The sequence below is a fragment of the Nipponia nippon genome, unplaced genomic scaffold (assembly GCF_047370975.1).
Source record: "Nipponia nippon isolate SJK-2023a ecotype South Korea unplaced genomic scaffold, ASM4737097v1 scaffold_5, whole genome shotgun sequence".
In the NCBI taxonomy this organism is placed as follows: Eukaryota; Metazoa; Chordata; class Aves; order Pelecaniformes; family Threskiornithidae; genus Nipponia; species Nipponia nippon.
Window position 1 is genome coordinate 90,916,933 of NW_028262369.1, and position 26,723 is coordinate 90,943,655.

The window sequence follows — 26,723 nt, forward strand, 5'->3', positions numbered from 1 at the left end:
CTGTGAGGAGGAGCTCATCACTGCCTGGAAATAGAGGTGTCTAGAGTATTAGAGGCTAAAAATATCTATATGGGAAAAGATGACTTACAGTGAAACAAAAGCAAGAAGTTAAGGCTGAATAAAGGAGAGGTAAGGATGAAGATCAGAAAGCAATTCTTAAAGGGAAACCCTCTGATAGCGTTTGGTACAATCCCTGCAGGGAATTAGTCCCCTGGTGTGAAGTCACGGTCTGTAGATACAGCACTGCGTGCAGAATCTCGCACCATGGTGAAGGTGCTCAGGCCATTTGGTGTCAATTCCCAAGTCTGTCACATCCTTCTTGAGTGACATCAGGCAGATTGCTACAGACAGATGTCTCAGACCAAATCCTGATTCAACTGCCCCCCACATTATTTAAAAGCAAGCAAAAGGTGAGCTCGAGCTTCTAATGCTTGATAAAAAAGAGCCTGAGCAGTGCTGGTGCTCTGAGGCAAACCCAAGAGTTAGCCCATGTAATCTGGATGGTTGAGGCACAGGTGGGACCATGGGTGTTCAAACCAGGTCTGCCTTGGTGATATCCTTAGCTCAGCTCTCTCCGAGGACAGGACAGGGGCTCTGAGCCCATCTGCAGCTGACAGAGCAGAGAGGAAGCACCTGACTGTGCAAGAGACACCGTCATCTGTAAAACGGGCAGGTGGCAGGATGAAAGGCCCCCACTTTGTCTCTCATCTGTAGAACCTGGGCCACGTACTAAGTGCCTAGCAGAGGTGTTCTCTCAGGTGGACTTCTAGGGGGGCCGTGCACAAACCATTTATCAAGCAGCAGAAAATGAACCGTTTGGTCCATTAAAGAAACGGTCCAACTTATAGCCTACAGAAATTGGGCAAACCATTGCAACATGCATTTGTTCATTGACTACTACGTTAATTACTAAATCCATCAAATATGAATTACGGTAGGCTATAATCTACCAATGCCAGTGCGGGGTGCACTCCTACTCAGATAGCTGCTTTCCAGCTCCCATCTTCTGTTTTTCCATCCCTCCCTAAACTGGAGGAGGCTACACACAGCTCCTGGAGAAAGACAAGCTGTCCAGCTGAGGACTGCTAGTGCCTGAGCAACAGGCATTTTTGTTTCCCTGCATTGCCATCAATATAAATTGCAGAATTGTTAATGACAATGGCCCTGCAAGATGGTTCTCCTGATCAGGCAGCAGCTGTTCTAGCATATCCCGGTACTTAAACCTCCTTGTGGTCTGTGCGTGAGTCAGCCTTTGATGTTTGCAGCTGGAAATACTAGGAAGGCAAACAAAACAAAAGATCTCTTTAATTCCAGTGTTGTGCTATCAGCTTGAGTGCTTATTGCAGGAGCTGTACATGACCCAGAGTTTGCTGTTGTCTCCTTTTGTTTTTAGAAACAGGAATCACTGCAGGCCAGGCTCGGGCTATGGGGCCATTGCAGGCTGTAACCAATGCGGTTCTGGTAGCTGCTCGCTGCAGGGTGAGGGCTTTCCAGCTGTCCACAATTCCTTCCATGTGTGCAGGACAGCCACTAACTAACCAAGGAGGAAGGTGGCTGTGGATTAACTTGCTAGGCCAGAAAATACGGTCCCAGGAACCCCAGCAGCCTTCCTGGGCAAGGCCAGTGCTAGCGTAACTCTGGTGCAATAGGTCAGGCTTGGATTGCTCTAATCTGGAGGCTTAAATAGGAGCACTGGTTACATGTGAAGATAGGAGCTATCCATTTGAAATTTTGCTTCTTATTTTATATTGTGAACATAATTTCTTTGTGCTATTTGCACAACATCTGGCACACCAGTGCTCTCCAAACCTCCAGTTCAATACAGCCATTAATAAGAGTTTCTGTGCATGCCCTATATTCTGGCCACTCTGTCCATCTGCTTTGGTGGTTTACATTCCATCGAAAGCGGAGAACCTGGCCATACCTGCCCTAGAAAAATTTGTGGATGAATTGAAATAGCTGCTTCCAGCAGCACAACCTGGAAAAGCGCTTACAATGACAACAGAGGTAATAGCAGAGGGCTTAACTGATTCCTCCCCCTGGTGCGGTACTTTATTTGCACTAAAAGCACAGATCTTACGATACCAGCCTAGCGCTGGGTGAGCTGTGCCAGTCTTGGTGTAAGCCCTCAAATTTATGCCTCACATTTACTGAGCAGAGGAGCTCTGGTTGTTTAAGACGTGGCCTTTCCCCAGCTGTTTGCTGTTAAAAGTGGAAAGCCAGGCTGGGCTCGCGTGGCTGAAGCAGGCGCCCAGGCCAGCTGGCGGCATGGCCATCTGCAAGGGTTGCAGCAAGGCTGCAGCTCAGCCCTCCCAGCCCTCCGGCTGCAGCACGCTTCCCTGTGTTGACATTTACAGCTTTCTTTCACGGCCCCTCTGAACAAGGTCTGCTGGGTGCTCATGGCAGGAAAGCTGCCCTGCCTTTCTTCATGGCTGCTAGCAGAAAGCCCCAGTGAGATTGTCACCCCTTTTAGTGCCATTTACTCCCATGCTGTTGGATCCTCCATAAGGTAACAGCCTCTCTCGCAGCACTTGAGCCCGTCCTAATAGAGAATCATAGAATCACAGAATCATTAAGGTTGGAAAAGACCTCTGAGATCATTGAGTCCAACCGTTAACTTGACTGGCAGGTCCACCTCTAAACCATGTCCCTAAGCACCACATCCACACGTTCTTTGAATACTTCCAGGGACTGTGATTGCACCACTTCCCTGGGCAGTCTGTTCCAACGCCTAACCACTCTCTCTGTGAATAAGTTTTTCCTAATATCCAATCTAAATCTCCCCTGGCACAACTTGAGGCCATTTCTTCTCATCCTGTTGCTTGCTACCTGGGAGAAGAGACCAACCCCCACTTCACTACCACTTCCTTTCAGGTAGGAAAGATAAGAGGAAATATAAGAGGAAACACCTGACTGCCCCTTGTGAAGTGCTTCCACGGCTTGATCTCTTGCTGTTGCAACGTGGATTGTCTGTCAGCACTTGATCGCTCTCCGCTGCGGTGTTTCTGAAAGTGGGAGGGCGTGAGAAAAGCTGGCCATGCTTTCCGCCTCGGGACACCATTGCCTTTGGTGAAGCTGTACAGGCAGTATATATTGCAGGTTTATCTTTCTTTAGAAATTTTCAGGCTAGAAGCATTAATGCTGCTTAAGGAGAACTGCTTAAGGGAGAAGGGAGAAACTCAGGAAACCTCTTACACCTGAATAGCCATCTTTAGATCGCTGAAGAAAAACACTGTTGATGCAGTGCCAAAAATAAAGCAAAATTAAAACATGCATGCAGTGCTTTTCCCAAGCAAATGTGATTAGCGAGACCTGCAAGGTGAGATGTGCATATTGTTTGTGAATGGAAAAGAGAAGATAAGCACTCTAATGGGTTGCAAAGGCTTCTATATAAGCTGTCATAAATATCTCTGGACCATAGCCAGCATCATATTTTCGAGGTTTTTGGAGGTTATGTCTTTTTGAGAAGAAAAAGGAGCAGAAGAAGCAATGTCAGTCTAGGAGACTGGGAAGGAAATAATTGTGTTCACCAGATCTATTTGATAGCTGCACCAGGCTCCAGTAAATGATGTTTGTATTAGGCATTTCTTCCCATCTAGTCCCCTTTTGGCTGGGAAGCACTGACTGTGAAGTACAACTGTTATCATGCTGGGATAAAAGTCCACCATATCTCTTCCAATGTCAGATGTAACCTCATACCAGACAAAAGCTCTGGAGCTGAGTGATGAAAGATAAGTACATTCATTTTCAAATCTGAAAACTCAGTCTCCAAAATATCAGCTTTATTTTAGGCCTACAGTGTTTTCCATCAGCTTTAATGCTGGCATAAAATTCACGTACATGCCTAGGACGTACAGTCAATGTGGAGAGCAGAAGAGGGAAAGCCAGCGAACAAAGCCAGACTGAGCACACCCCTTCTGTTTTCTCTCTGGCAGTGTAGAAGGGGCTGTATTCATAAGGACACAAGTAGGTCCCGCAACAACAGTAAAGGAGCTCTCAAAGGAATTTATAAAAGTAACTGTTTTATAATAAACATTTTTTTTCTTTAGCTCTGACTACACAACAAATGATAACATGAAATCAAACATGACACCCTACATGCAGGACTTGACTCTGACAGATGGAGCTGCATTTAAATAGCACCATGTTGCCAGTTCCAATAAAGCAAAATACACAAAAGCTAAAATCTAATGGGAGAACTAAAAATGTTCAGTTTTTGGAAGTAGACCAGAAAAAGGTGGAAGCAAAGAGCATGCCAGAGAAAACTCTTACACAAAGATCAAAGGAAAAAGCTTGTCACCAAAAGCAGGAACCCAGAAAGACTGAGAAATATATTTCTGAAGTGCTGGAACTTGATATTATCAAAGGAAGCTCAGACATTTCAAGACAAGCAGGGTCAAGGTGCAGATGTATTTAGATCCTGCTCTATGGGTAAAAATGGGCACTTCCAAGATTCTTATTAGCTCTGAACAGAAGTTTTACTGAAGATAGCCTCTCTTTCTGGTGAACTTTAAGATCAGCTTCTGGTGTCAATCAACACAGCTCCACAGAAATCACCATACAAATTCCCAGTTATGTTCAGTGGGGATCTCAAACCCTGCAGCAAAAATGAGAAGCCTGGGAGTAGCTTTGAGACACCTGTGTTAGCTGTGAATTTTGAATCATTTAGAACTTCCGAAAGCTTAGTCATAAGCCTGTTTTGGGAACATGAATTGCTCAGACTGCACAAGTTCTGTCTTTGTTACAGTATTTAGTGTTCTGCTTTAGGTCTCAGTTTCCAGTTCTTGGCAATTATATGAGAATTTCAGCTTCTGTTAATCTCTTGGGATTGTGAAGAAGAAACTTGCAAGTAAGCATTGACTGAACCTTGAAGATGAAAATAAGAATCAGAAAGCAACGAGTAAAAAATTGTAATTTTTAATTGAAAGCTCACAGTTCTGAAGCTTCCGGCTTAGGATTGTTGAACTCTTCGGGCTGGCAATACCGGCACGTTGCTCAGGAGAGCTGAGAGAGTAGTGCTTGCTCAACAAGAATAGCCAACGATGCTTCTCTAGGCGTATTAAATGCTCCAAAATACACACCGTCTAGAGACTATTAATTACATTTTTTTTTTCCCAAATGCATGAAATTAAGGGATATCAATTCCAAGCACACAGAGGAGAAAAGGGCAAGGAACTTCTGCCCATCACCTGCTGTAAAACTTCAATTTAAACTCCTGCTTTCAAGCACATCGGTAAATCTTTCTATCCTCATGTACGGTAGGCATGAAGATACACTTTGTTGATGACAGTACACTGTTAAGCGCACAAATATGAGATGGAAAGGGAAGGAAGTTACTGGTTCTACCACTCTGGTTCAGACTGGTCAGCAGCTTTGGGATGTCCAGGTAACCGGCATGAAATGCAGCCCCACTGGGTCACCATGCCCACTGCATTGCACACGCGCTGCTGTGCTCTCAGTCATGGGAAATACCTGCGGCATCTTGTAGTGAGTGACAGATGCTTATGCCATGTTATTTTATATTATGTAAAGGGCTTAGGCACTCATTGTTTTTCTTCTGCATGAAAAATTTCAAACCAGGCCTGTGTGTGCCATTTAATCCACTATCTTCCACATAAACCAGAAGTCTTGATCATTTAGTATTTATAGGCTGAGATGGTTTCCTTTTTAGTTGAGCAGGACTTGCTAGCCAACTCACCTTTCAGTGAGATGGTGCTTGCCTATCATGTGATGAGTCTTTTTTTGTAAGCAGATGAACTATGTTCCTTTTGGTTACATCCTCTTCTTCTACTTGCTAAGTGCAGATAATATTTCCTGCATAGCTCTTTTTCCACTATCCTTTATTTAGAAGACTTATCAGTGAAGTATTTGAATCTGAAGGACTTGCTCTGTAGTGTTTCACAATAACTTTGTGGGATCCAAGGTATTTGCTGAGTTCAACTAAAAGTATTAAGCAGCACAGCTTATTTCGTTTGTTTGTGACAGGGACAGTTGCTCAGGGGGGATGCGTAATGCATCAGATAACATGTATCTGATGCTGTAGGAATACATTGTACTCCTAGATTAAACATATAATAACGTGAGCATGTGAGAAGACCCTAATGTCCAGCCCCAGAGGCAGCTGGGACCCCTTAATGCTAATTACTGGGTGCCTTGGAAAACTGGTATCACCTGCACCTTGTGGAGGGGGGCGGAGGAGGTGGCCCAGGCTCCTGGTAGGAGAGGAGGTTTGGAGGGGGGTGTGCATAGAAAGTGGTCGGGTTTAGAGGAGTGGTATTTGAGATGCGAGTAGGAGCTGACCCAAAGTGCTTTCTAAGATCTGTTGCTGCTCCCCTTTGATAAGTAGAGGTAAAGGATGCTGCTTGCTGAGCTGCCTGCTACAAGGTGAAGGGTGTGTCTTCTACTGGATGTTATAAGCTTATGCAGAGGTACTTTGTCTATTTGTGAAATGTTTTTCTTGGTGCTTATTTGTATTTCTGCACCGTAAAAGTGGATTAAAGTAGGTTGTATATTTGTTAGTGATTTAATTGTAAGACCATGTAGAGCCTATCTAAGGAGAGCCAAAAGCTCTCATGCAGGGACAAATGAGATACAAAGCTTAGCTTACTGGAACGAAGTGCTTTATCAGGGATGCCAAAACAGCTCACAACTATATAATAAGCAAATAAGTTGTGAAGAAAACTACTGAGCCAAGAGGCCCAGGAGATAGGGAACTTCCAGGCTGTATAATGGGAGTCTGGATTCAGTTAAGAAGGTTGGAAAAATCCTGTGATCTTTGGATCTAATCTAACCAAATGGAGTTTGGGAATATCTTTGTGAATTTCTGTGCCATTTGAATTGCTAGTTTTGAGATACAGCAACAGCATGTTCTCCCCTCTGTCTCTGCTCTTGTATCTACTTATTCCTCCCCTGTTCCCCTGACAAGGAGTCCAAGCTGTAGTTTACACATCAAGTGAACAAAGAAAAGAGTAAGGAAATAGGTAGAATAAGGGGGACTGACTCTGGGCAAGTGACCTATAAAGGTAGCACTTAAATTTTTCTATTGACTTGTGTGTAGCAGTAGCACACTAATGTATTTTGTTGTGTTAAGTCCTATGTCTTATTTGTGTGAATAGTTACTGCTTTTGGCTTGTCTTAATCTGCCTTTCTCTTTTTGGTTATTGTAAGTAAAAGCAGTGGAGAGGCTGATGTTTCCCCAGGTATAATGTTACATTTTAGCACAGTTAAGTTTAAAAAAAAAAAAAAAAAATAAAAGCGCCACTTTCACCTAACAGTGGCATACTAGAAAGAGACGGGGAGAACTACACAATTTTGCTGTAACCACTTAACAAAAACTGATGCAAAATGCAATATATAATCTTCCAACCACATCTTGTCAAAAGCTGACACAGAACTATCATCCTGAAGGCTGTTCTTGTATCTGTTCATACGTTACATCTGCTTGTTATTAAACTTGACTTTTCTTTTAGAATTATTGCATCGATTCATTTCTGTTCCTTTCCTCTCACTTCTAAAAATCACTCAATAGCAAAACTAATAAAAATCTTTTCTTGGACAAAATAAGAGATATTACACCCTTTAAATCACCTACTGCTTTCTGTCATCCCACAGGATTTCTTACTTCTATTGACAGAAACTATAAAATAATTGAGGCCAGACTTCTGCCTTTTCTCCTTTTTTCCACAGTTATTTCATCTTTGCTTTAACTAAAGACTTTTGTTGAGTATTACTATATCTTCCAAGATTTTATTGCAATAGAAATGGCTAATGATGAAAGTTGTTGGGTTTTTTTGTTTGTTTTTTTTTTTTTTTTCAAATAACATTTTCAGTACAAGGACAGGTTACTTGTAGCCAAAAATGTAATTTTTGCATTGCAGCACGTGAAAACAACTCCTGACTTTTGTATAACCCACTGTAAGTTTTCATCGTATTACGGTTCCCTCTACAGTAGCTTTGTTTGTACCGTCATTCAAGTCTGAATAAGCAAGACAAAATAAACAAAACATAACACAGGATTTAACAGCTGGAATATCACTGGCAAAGGAGGAAACCACCCACCATGTCCCCCCACCCTGGTACGATCCGAGAGGACAAATGCCACTCTAAGGCAATAGCAAGGCATTTGGGGCTGGATTCTCTGTGAGGCTGCTGTGCTTGTACTCCTCAATACCTGTGTGCTATGGGGTGCTGAGGATCTGCTAGGACTTTTTAGGGACTCTGCCCCAGAAATGTCTTGTAGCAGGTGTTTTGTGTTTCATCTCTTCAAAGAGATGCAAAGCTCACAGAGCACTGTCATGTTAGTGGTAGGCTGGCATTTATAACGCTGTGCAGACCTGAGCTGCTGTGCCTGGGCAGAAGATGGTGTAAGCGTGAGGTGTCGGTGAACAAATCCTGTAACTGAATTTGAGTGTGCAATGGGGTTTAAATCAAATCTGCGTTTTCATTGTGAACTATCGGCAGAGGAGTTGTGTTGTACTAAATATTAAGGTGCTAATGAAGAAATAACAAGTCAGACTCAGACTTCTGTGACTCCCTTGCCACTTCAGCACTGACTTGACTAAGCAGCAATTACAACAATTTACCAGAACACTTGTTAGGTGCAATAAACTGCATTTCTCACACCTGTCCTCCAGAAAGTTGCCTCAGTGTGGAACTTGATTTGCTTATTCATTTCAAGGTGAGTGAGCCTTAGAAACAGCGTTTTCTCCAGGAACTGAAATGTTCTTCAGCTGTGTAGTTTTGGAGATAACTGCACAAGCTGTGAGGGCTACAATCCTTTAACAATCAACCCAAAGCATTACAGGCAACCTGTGCAGCTGGGCATCCCGCAGTTGTGATTTGTCTGGATCCCAGTGCATGTGCTTAAGAGTTGTAAAGAACTGTGGGACACAAAATGAATAAAATATTTTAAGTGGCTTTTATTACTTGACCCTCTTGTAGCAATTGCACTAAGTCTGGCATTGACCGGAGCCTGTTCCATACAGCCTTTCCTCTGACACTGCTCCCCTTCATAAATGGACAGTGCTCCCACCTTCTCTTTTTTTAAGGTGTCAGGAGATTAATCCTCCTGTGTTCAATTAATTATTATCAGCTGTGGTTTAGGGGGGCATTCTGTTCTTGCAACTGAAGTTGCAGAACAAAATATGAATACTATGCAAGATACGAAGTATCTACTTCTCTTAGAGGGATAGATAAAAAGGACAGATCCATTTAATAACAAAAAAAAAAACTATCTTGAAGCATTATCTTTGCACTTCCATAGAATTTTTTTTTTTAAGAACTCGGAATTTAGATATGCTGAGCAAACTAATTTGGGCAGAATAAGGGTCTAATATCTTCTCCCTAACATTTCAGTCTAGGAATGCTGTTACTGTACTCTGATGTTTAATGAATTCATCTTCTTTACATGGAAATATTGTGGGGTTTTTTTTCTGATTTAGCCTGTTGCTGTCTTTCCTCTCAGTGCATCTGGTCAAAGGCTGTGCATATGCTTTAAAGGTTGCTGTATATAGTAACATATGCAGGGGACATAGACTCCACTAGTAAATAAAAAGATGTCATTGGATAAGGACTGTTTCTTACAGGATGCTCTATCAGCCCCTATTAATGCTGCTTTTCCTGAGGGTCTGTCAACACTGCTCTTGCAAGCCCTGCCCTAAGGCATACCAGGCTTCGTCCTTCACATCCAGCTGCCGTTTGCTGTTCTTTTCAGCTTAAATGTAGCAGATTTCCTTTGAAATCCAACTTACTCATTTTTATATCTCGGGGAGGTTAGGGCCCAAAGGTAGATATCTAAATGCATGTTTAGGTACCTAAATTAAATGTCTTAATGAGGGGGGCAGGCTGTTTCCAGTAGCTCTGCAGCAGGAGAGCTGCTCTGTTAGGTGCCAGCCTGAGGTTTAAAGGCTCAATCCTGTAGGTTTGAGTGTGTTGTTTTTTTTTTTTTTTAAGAAAAAAAAGTGCCCGTCTATTTTAGTATCTCAAACTTAGTGTTTCACACAATATGGTTCAAGTGTTTCAATGTAGCAAGGAGCTTATTTAAAACCTGTATGCCCTGTCCTTCGCAGTCCCAGCTGAGTATCTGATTGTGAACAACTGCATTGAAACTTGCGTTTTGGAGCTGTGTGACCGTTTTCTTGTTTTGTTTTGTTTTTTTTTTTTCTTTCTTGAGCTGTCATGGGTCTAGTCATAATCTCTGTCTGCAGCTCCGCAGGCAGGTTTGCTGGGCGCAGATTGATGCTTGCTCTCCCTGGTGTGACAGCTCGGCAATGGCACCTGCAGCGGGAGTATCGATCTCCAGGACTTGGCTATCACTCAGCCCTGCTCTTGGCAGAGTTTCAGCTCCCGATTACTACACTTTATATTTCTATTTTTTTGGGATGTATAACAATTGAAGAAAAGAAAACAGAGCTTTTGCAGAGGATTTTATGAACTAAATGGTCTTTAGTCATTGACAAAGTGCAGGAGATATGGCCAAAATGAGGTATCTGTGCACAGTTCCCCCGCTCTGGTAGCAGGGAATCCTGCTGCTCGCTCGTTGTAGAAGCCCTCTAGCTTGTTCTGCTGCTTCCTCTCAGCTTGCTGATACCCGCTGGCAAAGTGTTTCTGCTGCTCAGTAAATACTTTCTTCTGGGCTTTGAACTTACACTTTATTAAAAGCTAACCCTAGCTCCTTGGTCGCGGTTTTCCTTTCTCCGTTGCCCCAGTGCACGTTCTTACAGGGAAGCAGAGCAGATGTGATTTGTTCCAGCTTACTTCCCTTTGTTCTAATTTTCCCCCTTTGAAAACAAGATTGCTTATAATAGTTGCCATCAGCTATTTCTGGCCTGGAAGATACAGTGCATATTACACCGTGCAGCTGATTATTGAATATTTCAATGCATAATCAATGTGGAAAATCTGCCCATTTAAAGTTTATAACATCTGTTCGATGTTCTGATATTTCCTAAACAGCTAAGGTTTACATTTGTAAATAGCATTTATGAATTTGAATAGAATTCAAATAGGAAAACTTGGTATGACTTTTTTCCATCAATTATGCAGGTTAGGTCAATACACTGGATGGTTTATTTAGACCTAATAAATATGAACCATGGCTTACTGCAGGGGGATTACCTGAGCAGCCCGATGTGAGTAAAGGAAATCTACGCAACAAGGTGCTATGTGACAATTTTCTCATATCTAGAATAAATTTTTTAAACTAAGCTTCATCTGTTCAGTCAGAATTGATTTGGGCAATAGTTGTTCTTGCTTTCTTCACAACAGGATTCGGCACACCTTCCCAAGAAAATCCATTAGCTATGCGTTGACCTTGACCAGCCAAAAGAGTCTGTGTATTTACGATGGTGCCTATGAGCACTCTCCGGGAAGGAGAACTTTGTAGACGGCTAAAGCAATTGCTCAGGAAAAAGAAAGCTCAACTCGGAATAATGCTATCCAAGAGAATTAAGGTTTTCTGTCTAGGAGGAATTTTCAATCAGACAAGGGTAGCATAGGTAAAACAGTTTCTATGGTCTCCTCACTTTTAATTAAAATCTGTAATGGATCTTCAACAGGCAGGTTGCGTTAACTAATTTAATTCTTTACCCTGTCAGTGAAATTAAACAAACCTACAGGAGTTTAAGGTCCTGACTTTGATAACTTAAGTCATAATGAATGCCCTCCCTCACATATTGACTCAGTAACATTGGTGAAACTGTTCATGGCTTGAACAGTTATTTGGTATAAGGAATTAAAACCTATGAGAGTGCTGAAATTGATTAACCTCTTTGTATAACCTTGGATGAATAGCCTCTTCTGTTGAACTCTTCTAGGCTGAATTCTTTACACAAGGCCTAGGAATATATTTAAAAGCTGAAAATCATGGTCATCCTTTTCCTCTTCTGTGCTTCACCCAGGGTGGGTGCAATACAAAGAACCCTTTTGTGCCTGGGCTTGGAGCAGAAATTTTGCATTGCTCTAGCATTTAGCAGGTGGTGCTACGTGCCTTTGTACCCATCGAGCCTTTCAGGGACTTCATGGCTTAAAGCAGACATACGTTGTCGCTGCTCTTGATAGACACATTTCTTTTCTGAAGGTGTTGTGAAAGCCTGCAAAGCTCTGCCTAATAGAAGTTCTGCCTGATGTGTGAGTAGGCTGATTATACTGTGTGCCAATAAAAAAAAAAAGTTGGTCAATTTTACAAAATGTCTTCACTCTATCTGCCACATCCAGTATCGAGAAACATGTGATGTCTCTTGCAGGAAAATTATGAATCCAATTTGAAAGCAGTCAGATGGCATAATTCTTATGCTGCCCAGAGGCTGATGAATAAGTGAATGCTCTGCGCTGAAGAATGTTGTTTAGGTGTTCGTGAGCTGGCAGCTTTTCCTTTGTTGCATCGAAAAGGGAGGATTAAAACTAAATTTCTTTGGGTGGAGATCCTGAGAGAAAAGATGTTCCTAAACAGAAAGTGATACTATCTCTGGCACAGAAGTTGCCCTAGTTTCCACTGAATTAAGCAGATTTTGGGCAAAGCTGGGTCAGCCCCTCAGTTGCCCTCATTGTGCAATTGTGTCCTCAAGCCCGTGCAGTTCAAGAGTATGACTCTCTTCAATGAGCTGAATTGGCTGATTAATGAAAAACACCATTTTCTCTCAATAGGAATTATTTTGAACTGTTTAAGCACTTCTATTAAATACTGGGAAATGCACAGAATGGCTGTTCCCTGCTTTATGCCCTTTGAGGCAGTGTGTGTCTGAGGCCAGCTGACATGAATCCCAGAGCTGAGGCTGTAGCCTGGGGAGGTGTCCCTGAATGGACTCGATGGCCCCATGCAGCATCGCTGTCCCTCTCAGCTGTATGGGGCAGTAGCTGCTCTTCCAGGTGAGGGTTCACCTCATGTTTGCCTGATCAGTAACCGTACATCAGGCCAAGCAGCTTATTTTGCACGCAGGATTGCAGTGGGGGGGTGGGGTGGGGGAAATGCTATGAAAGTGCTTGGGAATTAGGGCTCAGCATTTGGCACTGGGAGATGACTAAGTGAATGCACTTGTAAGCAGAGGCCTCAAGTTTCAGTCAGAAAATTCTCTTGATATTTCTAAATTTAGAAAAATTGAATTGGAATGTGTAAAGAAATCTTCTGTAAACAGCTTTGTCTTTTTCTTTTGAACAAAATTTTGCTCCTAGTTATGCTGAGAAATGCTGGTGCGGTCACAGTTATGTTGCTGGACAAACTGACAATTGAATTTGGACTGCGAAGAACAGTAGTGATTCTTGGGAAAAAGGGAGATGGTAGAAGTTTAGATAAACTTAACTTGGTGTGTAATGAAGAAGATGTTTAAAAAAAAAAAAAAAAAAAAAAAAAAAAACCACTTGGGGTTCCAGAAGCGTAGAGGTCCTTCCTTAGTTGAATACATAATTTTTACGTACCTCTGCAGCACCTCTCCCAGGTACTGTGCCAATCCTGCTGCCTCCTTTCCCAGGCAATCACCGTTCTTCAAATGATAAAAGGCAAATGTTACATAATGCATACTTCTGAATATTTATAATTTGTCTACTAGTTAAACTTGCAAATCATTGCTATTCTCCTGAATTCCTTCCAGCAGAGGACATGGGGAAGTTGTTTGCCACGTCTGTCTTTAAAACATTTTTCTTGCACAACTTGGTGTTTGAGCTAGTTTGCAGCTGCCTGTTGCATCCTTTGCTTTACGAAGTTACTTATGAGGTTATCTTTGTGTGAACGTGATGGTCCCACCTGACCTCGATTCTACTGCAGATGGGAAAACAGAAGAAATCTTTTTCTGGCAATGGCTTATTTGGAGGCTTTGTTGTCTTTGCTGGTTGTAGTTGATATTTAAAATTGTGGCAGTGCTGAGTGTGGCTTGGGCCCTGAGCTCTCGGACTGCTTTTGTGGTGGCTTTGATATTTTAACATTTCTCTTCCCACATAGCAATCTCCAGGACTCCTGCACAGGCTCAGTTACTCTGACCCTGATTGCTTATTTTCTTTCTTCATGGTCCCTTATTTGCCTCAATAAGACTGCGGTTTATTCTTTTTTTTTTTTTTGTTATTGTTATACAAATGCTTAGTAAAGATGTTAGTTTAGTTTTCTGTCTGCAGAGACACTTGGTGCTGCAGCAAGCCAGTGCAAATCTTTGTTGTGTGTTTTCATACACAGTATCTTATCAGCCTTCCCCACAAGCACATAAAAAGACCTGAACCAACGAGGGTCAAAACAGTTTTCTTTGACAAAAGCTGCACCTTTCCCAGGATCCAGTCCAAGCTGCACTGATGTTGATTTTCAACTCTTATTTTTGCCCTTTTGTCTTAAGTTGTCATTTGTGCAACAGTCCTGTGTTTTCTCAATGCGGCTGTGCAAACCTGCCCTCCTGTTTGAGCAGAACTCGCTGGTTGATACTGTCAGCTTCATCTGTCCTGTCCTGCCCTCCCTAGCGCAACCCCAAGCGTCATCGTTGGTCTGCCAGGCGTTCCTCTTGAAAAGAGCTTGTGCTACTGATAGAGAGGGCTGATCCCGCAAACTGTTGGTACCGTTTTGTGATGATTTGGTTACTGCTGCAGTCATGGTGATACCTGAAGACTTGTTCCCTACATGTCACTGGGAACTCAAGTATCTCATGTACCAAACTGTATGTGCAATGCTCCTCAGTACAGAAATACAGTGCTCAGATGCTGGGTAACTGAAGAATCCCCTTTTTAAAGGAAGGAGTCTGAAATTTAAATTTCAGATGGATACGATGTGATGCAGTTTGTTTACAGTGAAAATGCCTCTTGTGCTCTAGGGCCTGATCCAGGACTCCCTGATACCAGCGTGAGTCCACTGGCTGTGGCATGGGCTCTGCTACTGCCCCTTGGGAACAAAAAGCTTTTTCTAGTGTGAACAGCTACCCAACAGGTTAACCAGTGGCATGAGTTTGTTGAAAATTGACCTCTAGGACTTTTCAAGACCAACGATCCCCTTATGTGTCGCGTAACTTTCTGCCGCTTCAGTAGGACAGCTGTTGCTGCAATGCAGCTTTGGTTTTTCATGAGATTCCAATCACTTTCTCAGTGGCTTTTTCTTGTCTTTACTATATGAGGTACAATACCAGAACTGGGTGCTGAGAAGTGCGTAGGTAACTAGTGACATAACTATTATTGGTGACATAGACTTACAATCTAGTGAATGCATGTGGTTTCTTCTTTCTTTTTTTAAATACTTGAAAATACACCTATGTCCTGTCCCCCCACCCTGCCCCAGCTATAGTGTCTATAGGTATTTAGCCCTACTCTGTTAATTTATTTAAAAAAATATTATTTTCATGGCATTTCTAGCTGCCAAGACTGGTTTGTTAATGTGTTGCCCTTTCCTGACTGACATGCTGAGTTATTGTCTTGTATTTTTGTCTTTTTATCCTTCCAATAATTTCATTTATATGAGTTGCTGTGATGTGATCTGCTGTTATGCAGACAGTGCGCTATTTTAATATTAGAAATGCAACTAATTGAATGCCACTTTCTCAGACTGGCTACTCTTCTTCCTCCTCCCTTGATGATAAAAGGGAGGAGAAAAATGTTTCCATTCCCATCAACATCATTGGGAAGATCCCCGCTGATTTAATTGCAATCTTGAATTGATACAGAATGGTGTTTCATAAACAGCTATTTCTGGTTAGCTTGGTTGGTTGCTTGGTTGGTTTGTTTGTTTTTTAATGTTCCACATGAATATCTCGGAAATCTTGAGACCTGACTCTTCCCCCCCCCCCAAGTCAACTTCTTGATCTAATTCTGGATCCTTGAAGAGACACTCTTTCCGTGGCTTTGTGGGTACTTTGGTTTGGTAGCACTCATTTGCCTTCTTCACTGATGCCTGAATCTCTGTTTTCACCTCTGGAGAGGTCCAGAAATTATGCTCACAATATGTGTGCTAGAATTGCACAGTTTGTTTGGGAGATGCTTTTGGGTAGTGAGTCCTTTGACCTATTATATGAAGATGATTATTGTTTGTTAAGGTTATATCAAGAGAAAGGTGGCTCTTGTGTCCCTCCGCTTCAGTGAGAGCTAACCCAATCCCCAGTGTAAGGTATACAGTAATGGAGAAAATCCAACTTCCATCACCTGAGAAACTAGCCCATAAACGTGTGTCACCCTCACATTTTGAGGGGGTTTCCAGTTTTTCAGACTTTGGAGAATTGAGCTGAGAACTTGTCCTCAAAAATATTGAAAAATTAGAAAACAAAATGTGCTGTTTAACATTGGTTGTAGCAAATTGATATTTTAAATGAATGATGATACATTGCAGAGATTAGTGATGGCACAGGAGCGTTCTGGGGAAATAATGAGCTGTCTAAATGGTCAGGAAGAAATTTACCTTCATTCTGTCACCTCAGATGTACAGGAGGGAAATGTGAAATAATTTACAACAGGGCTGTGTACCTCTTAACGCTGTAATATATTAGACTTGTGATGTTGTGACACTAATCACCAAAAATTCTAGGGCTGTGTCATAAATTAGAGCGTGCTGCATCTGATTGGGCTTTTTGTGCTGTATTCACATCAAAAAGCAATTACGTTTTGTGCAAACTTAATCCTACTGGTTTAATGGCGCATGTAAAATATGCATTGTAATTTGTCCTTTATTAATACTGTATATACAAGTTTTCTGCAAATGGGAGGCCACTAATTATTTTGATTCTTAGAGATTGGGGTTGCCCTTCAGGATATAACCTTTGTTTAAACTATCTAAATGTACGTTCAAGAGATACATATTTTCATTTTTTTTTTTTAAGGGCTACATCACACACTGTAGTACTCAAAGGAATTGTCTTAACAGAGTCAATATAACTGCTTAAATAAACTCAGAAAGCCAGGGTTCAACAGAGATTCTTATACTAAACTGTGATAAAACTGAAGTTAACCCTGCATTTGCATAGCATATCTTTTTTCCTTTTTCTCTTCCTTTGGTAATGAAATAAGCTTGGCACCAAAAAAATCTGCTTGGGCTAATGAAAATTCCTGGCAGATCAAAACTAAAAGGAATGACTGAATCGTGAAAAGGGTCTCATACACAAGAAATGAATGATCTTGGAGAAGAGGGCAGTAAGAATAGGATCAAATTCAGCAGCACAAAATGCAAAGCCATACATACTGCAGGAATGGTGACATATTTGCTGGTCTAAGTTGGGAGCTCTAACAGAAGCACACTAGACGCCAATGTGATGGTGATAAATGCAACTGGAGGATGAATTAGGACAGGTATTCCATGAGGGTTTGGGATGCACTGGTGCCTGAGGACTGGTGAGGCCTCTACAAGAACATATACAGTATGTGGCTCTAGGCATCCAGTATTTCACACCTATCCAAGTAAGGCTTGCAGGCTGCAAGATTGCACCTGGAGCAGACTAATTTTTTTGTACCTAACTGTACATTTTCACTGCTGCTTATAGAACACGATTAAAAAAGCATAAATGAATGAGTTTTTAAATTAAAGTAAAATGTTGGCACTTAACAGTTATAAACTGGCTGGAAATGCATGTAGGCAGGTTTTAGGATGAGATTTAGAAAAATGGTTATTGAAATGCCCTCAAATAGGAGTATGGAGAGCAAAAACTGGAGGTTACAAAGGAGCTATATGATGCTGGTTGTAATAACACAAACAAATATCATTGCTCTACCTCAAATTGCTCATATTGCTCAAATATCATTGCAACTACCTGAAAGGAGGCTGTAGCGAGGTGGGGGTCGGTCTCTTCTCCCAAGTAACAAGCGATAGGATGAGAGGAAATGGCCTCAAGCTGCACCAGGGCAGGTTTAGGTTGGACATTAGGACAAACTTGTTCACCGAAAGGGTAGTCAGGCATTGGAACAGGCTGCCCAGGGAAGTGGTTGAGTCTCCATCCCTGGAGGTATTTAAATGACGGGTAGATGTGGTGCTTAGGGATGTGGTTTAGTGGTGGACTTGGCAGTGCTAGGTTAATGGTTGGACTCGATGATCTTAAAGGTCTTTTCCAACCTTAACGATTCTATGACTCTATGAAAGTGAGGTGACCCGCATAGCTTGTGGTTAATTGGATCTGTTAAGAGGCATGTTTGTGTGAAAAGAGGCTAAGGTATGTGTGTTGTTTCCAAAAGTCTGTAATGAGGAAAACGGTAAAAAAAGGCTGAAGACAAAAATGACATAGTTGAGATGTCAAATATGATCTGGGTTGAGGATTATTTCAGGGATTGAATGTATATGACAGGTCTCATTTGTGTACTACTGCTGCTAATCATTTCAGCTCATTTTACTGGTTGGAAAGAGTAAACATCTAACATGAAAAACTTCTTTTTTTTAATATAAAAAGCAAATTCTCTACTTAAATTCTATTTAGAAAGCTTATTTCCAAATGAATGGAAAACGTTTCTTAATGAATGAACAGTTCTTTTTCCTTTGGGAAGTGGATAAAACAAATTTTTTCCCAGACTTTTAAAAGGGGGGGTGGAGTGGGGTGGGAAATCTGTTTTCTTTTTTTCTTTCTTAAATAACAGAAGTTTGTAAGGAAAACTTAAAATTTTATGTTTTTTTTCTGATAAGATAGTAAATATTTTTTTACTATGTGTATTAAGCAAAACTCTCACTATTTTTCATTAGCTACTGATTTCTGAACAACTACAATTCAGACACTGATTTCAGTTTGCAAGCAGTACACTTTTGACCAAGGCTTACTATTTTTTAGAGGATATACATGTCATATCCTCTAATGAAACTGAGCTTGATATTAATTGAATGTCATTCAAAATGTTTATTCTGGTCCAGTCAGAAGCCACACACAGTCTACTTATTCTGTGCAGAGATGGTAATAGTGATTAGTCATGTTATATGTCAGCTGTAATAGTTGAACAGGAAAGAGGAATGATCTGAATACATGCTGAAAATGAAGATAGCTCTGCTTTGCTCATTAAACTGTCTGCAGGACTGATGCATGAAAAGTTACTTTTTCTCCAGCAGTCTCGGAGACAGTGCATTGCAAGCATTCACAGTAACTTTATTTTTAGAATGCGTTTGAATCATCCAGTCTGATCTAGTTGTTGTCCAGCTACAAAACTGAGAGACAAATGCTATTATGTGGGGCACTATATCTTGTGGAAGACGCCTTACTGATAGGTACTTTCTATGTAATTTTGTATCCAGAGCATTTGAACTGAGTTTACTTTATAACATACAGATTAGTATCACAGGCAGGTTTCTGACCAAGAGTCTGAAAAAAAAAATAAAAAAATCAGTGGTTTGGGGCTATCTGAGACAACAGAAATGAACTAAGAATTTTTGATCTAGTTTTAGTCTAGCCACTCTAACCTCAAGACAAAAACTGCATGTGCCTAGACTACAAGCAGTTTTGGCTATGAATTTATACAAACAGGGTGGCAACCACAACTTGCTGTGTTGGACTGCAAGCCCAGCAAAGGGGAATCACGTGGGTAGAACTGGGCAGAGCTCATAGCCTTTAGTAGCCATAAAGCTCCATCCCCCAACTTACCTACCTTGGTTGTGCTCCCCAGGAGCCAAAACTAGGAGAATGCTGGGCTAGTTCATGCTTATTCCATCCATGGGGTTGCTAAGGATGGTGACAACTGGGATGCCAAAAAATGGCAAAAAAAAACCAACCCAACCCCTCAAACAGTGACTTTCTGATGTATCAGAGGGCTACAAGCGGACACAAGATAAAATTGGGGAAAATTGCTATTAACAACAGGCTTTTGGAATAGACGAAGACTGACAGTATCTTCTGATTTCTCTGCTGCTTACTATGTGATAACCATTTGCAGCTTAGAGCAACATAGGCCTGATTTAGGTGTACAGTGAGAAGAGACATGGAACTGCCTTTGCCAAAGGCCTCTTGGTCTCATTTGTGCTCCAGTCGCTGTCAGGGAAGGAAGAGGAGGGGAATGAAAAATAGAGGTTCAAAAATATAGCAGCTTGCAATATTGTGATATCAAGCACAGTGCTTAGCTGCTTAATATTAATGTAATAATGGTAGCTGAAAACTGGACAAGAAATTAAGGTCAAGAACAACTGGGTGTCCTGGGTCCCTCTGTGTTTTAGTGTCCATCTTAGGAGCTAATAGAAGGACTTGAGTTGCAACATGTTCCATATCCACCCTCTAAATTGGCTCTTTTCTCCAGCACACCTTGTTGAGACTCTTAAATTAAGCACCCGGAGATGCTCAGATATCTTGGTGTACATCCCTAGCTGAGCTGAACTGGCAGTTTCACTGATACCAGTGCAGCTGAGCTGGGTTTCAAGCTCAGTTCGATAAATGCTAAAATCGGGTCAAATTCTACTTTGACGAAATCAATGGCAGAAGTCATTTGGCTACGATCTTGTCTGCACTTAGGCCACTTTATGCTTCTCTGGCATCGTAAAGGAGGAATGAATTACACTGTGACTCATTTTAAAGCCCCTTTATGCTGCCAGGGTGATAGTGTGAGTTTAGAGTAAATGAAATTTCAGGCTAATTGGCTTTAGTGTAAATGAGCATCAGGGCTATCAACTTGTTTGGACCGAGTCGATAATGAGATGTGTGTGTGAATGAGTTGCCTAACCCATTTTAGTTGTGTGGCTGAAGTGGATCCTCTGCAAAGATGCACAAGGATAACAGCTGTCGGTTTGCAGAGCACTGCGCGGGCGAAGGAGAAGCAGGGATGAGCCCTTCTGAAGAAAGTAAGCCAGGAGGCAAGCAGCTGAATTATGATGGGAAAAATATCCTTTTTACTCTTACCGTGCTTTGTCATAGTGCCTGGGGTGAAAATTGGAAAGAAATACCATCCCTTGGGAAAGATTAGGAGGGGGAAAAAAAACCCAATACTTCCCCTGTTTTCCAGTTGGCCCATGAATGGTTTGCTGAAGTGGTGCTGGTGGCACTTTGGACTAATGGGAACTGAAGTTCTCTGCAGGCTTGCAAAGTGGCTTTGCCTCCTCTCCCAAAATAACACCAGTGAAGTCCCTCAGAAGTTTCTCATTACAGGGGATTTATTCAAGATTTTGCATTTCTATCTGTGATCTGGACCTCCCTCATGGTTGCTGCCTCGTGTGGTGTGTGAGGTACTTCGGATGTAAGGCACTAAACCAAATCAACCATTTTATAGCTGTATTGCAGAGTTAAATGGGAGCGGACTGCTGAGACATAACACCACATATATTTTGTAAAATAGCCAGAAATTTATTTCCTTTCAATAGTTACAATTAAGGGTTTTTCAGGAGAAAGGTGGAAGAAAAGCTGTTCAGTTACACAGAGGGTTGCAGAAATGCCATTGAATGAATCATTTAAACTTTTTAAGTATGATAATTTTTCAATTTTTACCTGGTTTGGGCATTTCCCACCTTACATGACGCATCCAAGAATAAAAGGGAAAGGTTGGTTATAGCTTGTTTTGTGCTCCCTGTCAATCTGTTCCTGAGCAATATCTGAATATGGAAGTAAAACTCCCATATACATATCTCCTGGATGTGACAGGTACACACCTATTCACCTCCAGGTATATAGTAATTTATTAAATATGTGCAATATGCTCTTATTAGATATGTTTTGTGGTGCATGTTTTTGTTGTGTGATTTATACTATTTGATTCTCTGTGCCTCGTGCTTAGGATTTAGTCAGATATGCCTGGCATAATAGCGCACATTTAAACAGCAAGAAAGGAGTAAAAGAACCAGCGACATACAGGGAAAAAGCAAAGTCGTCTTTTCCTTGCACGTTGTCTTCTTTTTCCTCTACTTACAGCTCAGATCCAAAGTCGGCAGGCAGCAGCAATACCAGAAATGGGGGTCTGGAGGAAAAAAGATACTTTGACTTTTCAGCACTTCTGTAGGTTTTCCCAAAACAAAGGAGTTTCCATTAAATGTCTCTTTCCTTCTCTCTCTTCATGTCTGGCTTCGCAGCTGCTGTTCTTGTGAACAAGAGTTATGCCCGAAGTTGCCATGATCTTGGTAATTGTAATACAGGATAAAATGACTGGTGTGTATAAGGATCACTTTCTTGAAATGTTTTTTTTTTTCTTGGTTTGCCGTGGTTTTAACCTACTCTGCTACGGGTTACGTATTTTTAAATGTTTGTGCTTATCCAAATGAGTTTTTATTTTTAGTACAACTCTGAGTATTTCAGTATAAGCCATTTCTTCAAGAGAATCTGCAAATTGCATTGAATTTTGTCTAATTTAAGGATGTAACTTAGCAGGAATACATTATCTGAACCTAAAATTTGCTGTCAGCTTTTCAACAGGTGTGATCCAGACTGTTTGCCCTTGTTTATAGAACTCTTGCTTCAGATCGGAGAACCAGAGAGAAAAGATAAAATACCATATCTTTATTATTGGGAATTTCAGACTACATTTTCTGAGCTTGCTGAGCTTCAGGCAGCTCAGTAGCAATTTTTGAGATATTATTGGCAAATTAGCTCACTTTATAAATTATGCTTTTGTAGCAAGAAAGGAAATAAGTGGAAGTTTGAAAGGCTTCACCCCCATGAAAAATAATACTAAAGAGCGTATAGGATCCCATCCTACAAGAACAACAACAACTGTTTTTTGGGCTTTTGGCCTTATAGGGATGATTCAGTAATATTTAGTAATGTGAGATTCCCTGATAAGACCTCAGTTTCCATGAGCAGGTAGTGTCTGATGGAGATTAGAGCTTAACCAAGTGGGAAAAAGTGTTCTCTTTCCAAGCTGCAAGCTAACCAGGGAGGTGTTACTCAACTCCTGACATGAGGGAAGCAATAAATTCATTTTACTCATAGACTGCTGACACAGAGCACAGGAGCGGCCATGTCTGAAAATTGTGTACATCTGGAAATGAGATTTATATCCAAGGCTGTTTTGCCACTTTTACTGAAGAAATAGTGCCTACTGTAGCTGTAGATTTTTTTCAAAAACTGAGAAATACATAAAAATAAACATTGTAACATGAATTGCCTACAGAAAGAAAATAAGTTACTTTTTTCTTACAAAATACTTAATCTGTTTTGTTTACTATTCCTGTCACTGTCTATACTGAAAGTTTTATAAATCCTGCCTTTCGAGGTACAGTGAATACTGCAGACCTTATCTAATTCTTATCTAATTTGCATGTGTCTGTTTAGTGAAACCACCTTGATAGATGTGCTGGGACGTTCACTCATCTGAATATGTTTCTTAACTCCTCTATACTGACACTTTAAATTTCAAAGAAAAAGTATAAGTTAAATATTATTTTCATTAAGCTAAATCAGGCTTTTGAGAACAAAGTTTTAAAATGTGTTTATTTTGTGCTTCAATTCATGTCCCCACATGCTAAATTTTAGCATGTACTTGCATGCCTTTCTGGAGGGAGTAGTATTTTATTGCCGCATGAATTGAAGATAAATGAAAATTTATATTCTATGGAAGTATTCTTGTGAAAGCAAGAACAATATTTTATGAGCAGTTTCTTATTTAAAAAAAAAAGTATATAGGGTTGTATTCTCTTGCAGCTTGTCTTGGTATATTGGCTAATGCTTGCTGAATGACCTGATTAAGATTTGTACGGCTTTTTGGAGTAAGAACTATGTGGGAGTAGTTGAGGACTGAAAAGCAAGAAGTCCCGCATCCTGTGTACATATAGTATGTTGCTTTGTCACTGGGGCTGTGTCTGGGTACCCTTTGGTATCCTTTTGAAAATACAGTCAATCTGGCAGACTCAGTCCAGGGTTTAAAGATGAGCATCATAATGCATGCAACCCACCAGTCCCGATATGTCTACTGGTGTCAAAAAGAGACAAGATTAAACTGGTGTTGGGGAAAAAATAGCCTCTTTTATCACCGCCTTGTGCTCTACTTACCACTGAAAGTTTCAGGTTTTGTATAGTTGCCCATTTGCTCAAAGGGGCAGCTCTAACTGGTATGGGAAAACATGCCCCACATGCCCTGGTGTTCTGCAGTGTTACCTGGTATAATACTTTTTCATCCATTCTCACTGTAATTCTGGGGAATCTGACTTTTGGGAAATTTGCTTAGTATTGATTTAACTTCATTTCTGTTAAAAGAAAACCTGAGAGGACTGTCTCTATAGCTGTGCTATAATAATGGAATATCCCCAATATCTGATTAATACAGCTGGGAAATATATTTTTGTTTCACAGTCAAAACAATAATTGTGGAGGGGAACAAGTCAGGCTGAAATGAGAGAGAAACTTTTTGGGATACTTGATTCATCAAACTTGGACTGATCCAGAACAACTGCAAAGTAAAGCATTCTCTTTTTTTATTTAACTTTTTTCTTTTTCCAATACAATTCTTAGAGCAAAAATGCCAGGCAGTCTACGTGAAATCTTTGTTATCAAATATCAAAAGATTGAACTATCGAGGAAGGTAGTTTGCTTGTAAGTACCAAAATGCATTGAATATTTAAAAAAAAAAAAAATTAAAGATTATGATGACAACAGCAACTAAACAAAACTCCAGAATCACTGGGTTTAACTAATATTGTTTGGTGAATTAGGCCAACATGCAAAATAATTCACTTCTCCTTAAACTCAGTTTTTCTGACATTTATCACCTGAATATTTAGTAACGAATTACATAAGCCAACTTTAAGAAAGGACCATGTGGAGACTTTTATGGTAGTATTTTTATTTGTGGACACTGCTTAGTGTTAAGAAGCAGATATATGTGTGGGGCATCAAATACCCCTAATGAGACGCCTAATTTAGATTTTGTCACTAACTTTCTCTGCGTTATTAAATCTGAATCTTGCAACCCTATCTCGTCAGCCTCTTGTAGGATTTCTGAAGATTGATATTTTAATATACTTATGACTTGAATCCACTGGCTGCACATTAAATGCCGAAAATGGTCACAGAGCCCTGTTCTGGGACCATCAGTTGTTTATTTTCTCAGTTTGCTCTGAGCAGTGCTGAGTTGTAACTCTCTACATCCTGTACTGTTGCTGCTGGAAACTGGTCCTTGTGCTGGAGGCCTTCTCTTGTATGGTCACATCTGCCAGATCTTATGGGTGGCATGGGACCACCCACAGGGCACTGGCTAGGGTGGAAGCCCTCCTTATGTGTCAGGCAGGGTAGCCAAAAGTTTGTTAGACTGTTTCTTTCAACGAGGAAGGAAAATATGATTAGTCTTAAATAAAGTGGCTGTTTCCAGTGTGTTTGAGGGAGCAGTTTTTCTGGTGCTATTCAAGAAGATAGACTTGGAGAAGGTCTAGGGAAGCTACTACTGCAACACTGACAGGTGGTGTGAGGACACTGGCCAAGCTGGTCTGTATTGCAGGGAAGCCAGATGGAAAGAGACATCTGGATTTGACTGAAAGTTGTGGATATTCCAGCCCTGAGGGATGGGGAATGGAAATAAAGTGGATGTGCTGCTCGCTGGCAGTGCAGAGAAAATGTGGTACCCCGACCATTACTGGGAGATGTCCAGCAGAAAGGATTGAATTGTATGTGTAGATTCTTGTTCCTGGAGACATGTGGCTGAGCTCACAGCATGCACCATCACCTTCTTGTGGCATTTATCCTCCAAAGCAGGCTGAGAATTGCCTTGCCTGGGTAAATGGTGAGCTGCACTATTATGTTTTCTCAGTGCTGTCCTCCTTGAGGAAACGGGCAAGAAGGCTCACGGGACAGAGGAGAGGGGATTCTGAGTGGTACCCAGGAGAGCACTGCCACACGGGACAGGTATGTCACATCTCCTTCGCCAGTGCGTGTGAAATGATGGAGGAGGAATGCCAGAGCGCACAATTGCCAAAGTATAAACAAGCTATTTTTTCTTTTCTCTTTTTATTTTTAAATCTGGTTTGTGTCATACCATCATGACAGTTACTGTTCCCTTTGTGCTTTGAAGTAGATCAATAGGTTGTTTGTTGGGTCAAGACAAAGGGCTTGACAGCCCAGAAAACAAATTACTTGTATTTCCTCTCCTATTCAAGCTTCCTCTGTCATGGAAGTTGTTAGGTGTAGAAGACTACTTTTTAAATGTCTCTTTCATCAAGCTGTGTTGGTGTCAAAATATCTGGAACAGATAAAATACCTATTTATCTCTACATGGTTCAGCAGCATCTTTGCCACATTCAGCTTGTCTTCATGGTAATATTTTGGTATGTTGCTGTGATGCCGCTACCGTCTTTTCTAACGACTGCCCCTCTGCTTGACAAATAAACAGGCAGCACAGGAAGATCTCCTTTAAAAAGGAGGACTGTGTGTTCATTTGGGAGCAGCTAGAGTAATAACAACAGTAATACTAATAAGCTCTTATTTCAACATCATAGCAGCCAGATGCGTTTTTATTGAAGTAGAATTCTTAATTTCTATAGTGGGAAACATATTTTCCATATCTCCTTTATATGGAAGGCACGAGTGGAAAGAGATTACATCAGAAATCATCCATTTTGTCGTGATACTGACTTTTATTTTCCATGGGGTCCTTTTAAGATTTGTATTTTACAGTCTGTGTCAAAGACCAATTCTGGTCAAGACTTACTGCACACAGATGAGCTATAAACAGAGTTATGAAAAAGGGCATTTGAGGCTTCTGTAAACATACATCACACTGCGCTTCTGAAAAGCCTGTACCTTGTGATTTTCTCGGTCTCTAGTTTCATTACTGTACCTTCTTCTCTCTTTTCAAGCAACTCTTTAAATCTATGCTTTGGAGCTTTGAGGCGCACCAGAGCATGCGAACACGATTACCACCCTGGTCTCCTTCCCAAACCACGGCTGGGCTGAAGTGGTCACAGGGAGTATAAA

General features: G+C 41.1%; 1 long non-coding RNA gene across 1 annotated transcript in view; it reads left to right on the plus strand.

Annotated features, from left to right (window-relative positions):
* Positions 1–6,289: 6,289 nt before the first annotated feature.
* The window catches only part of LOC148052384 (uncharacterized), an 81,039-nt gene continuing 60,605 nt past the window's right edge, over positions 6,290–26,723 (plus strand). The window contains exon 1 of the long non-coding RNA XR_015699317.1: positions 6,290–6,428. This is a non-coding gene — a long non-coding RNA (uncharacterized LOC148052384). The remainder of the gene's footprint in view (positions 6,429–26,723) is intronic.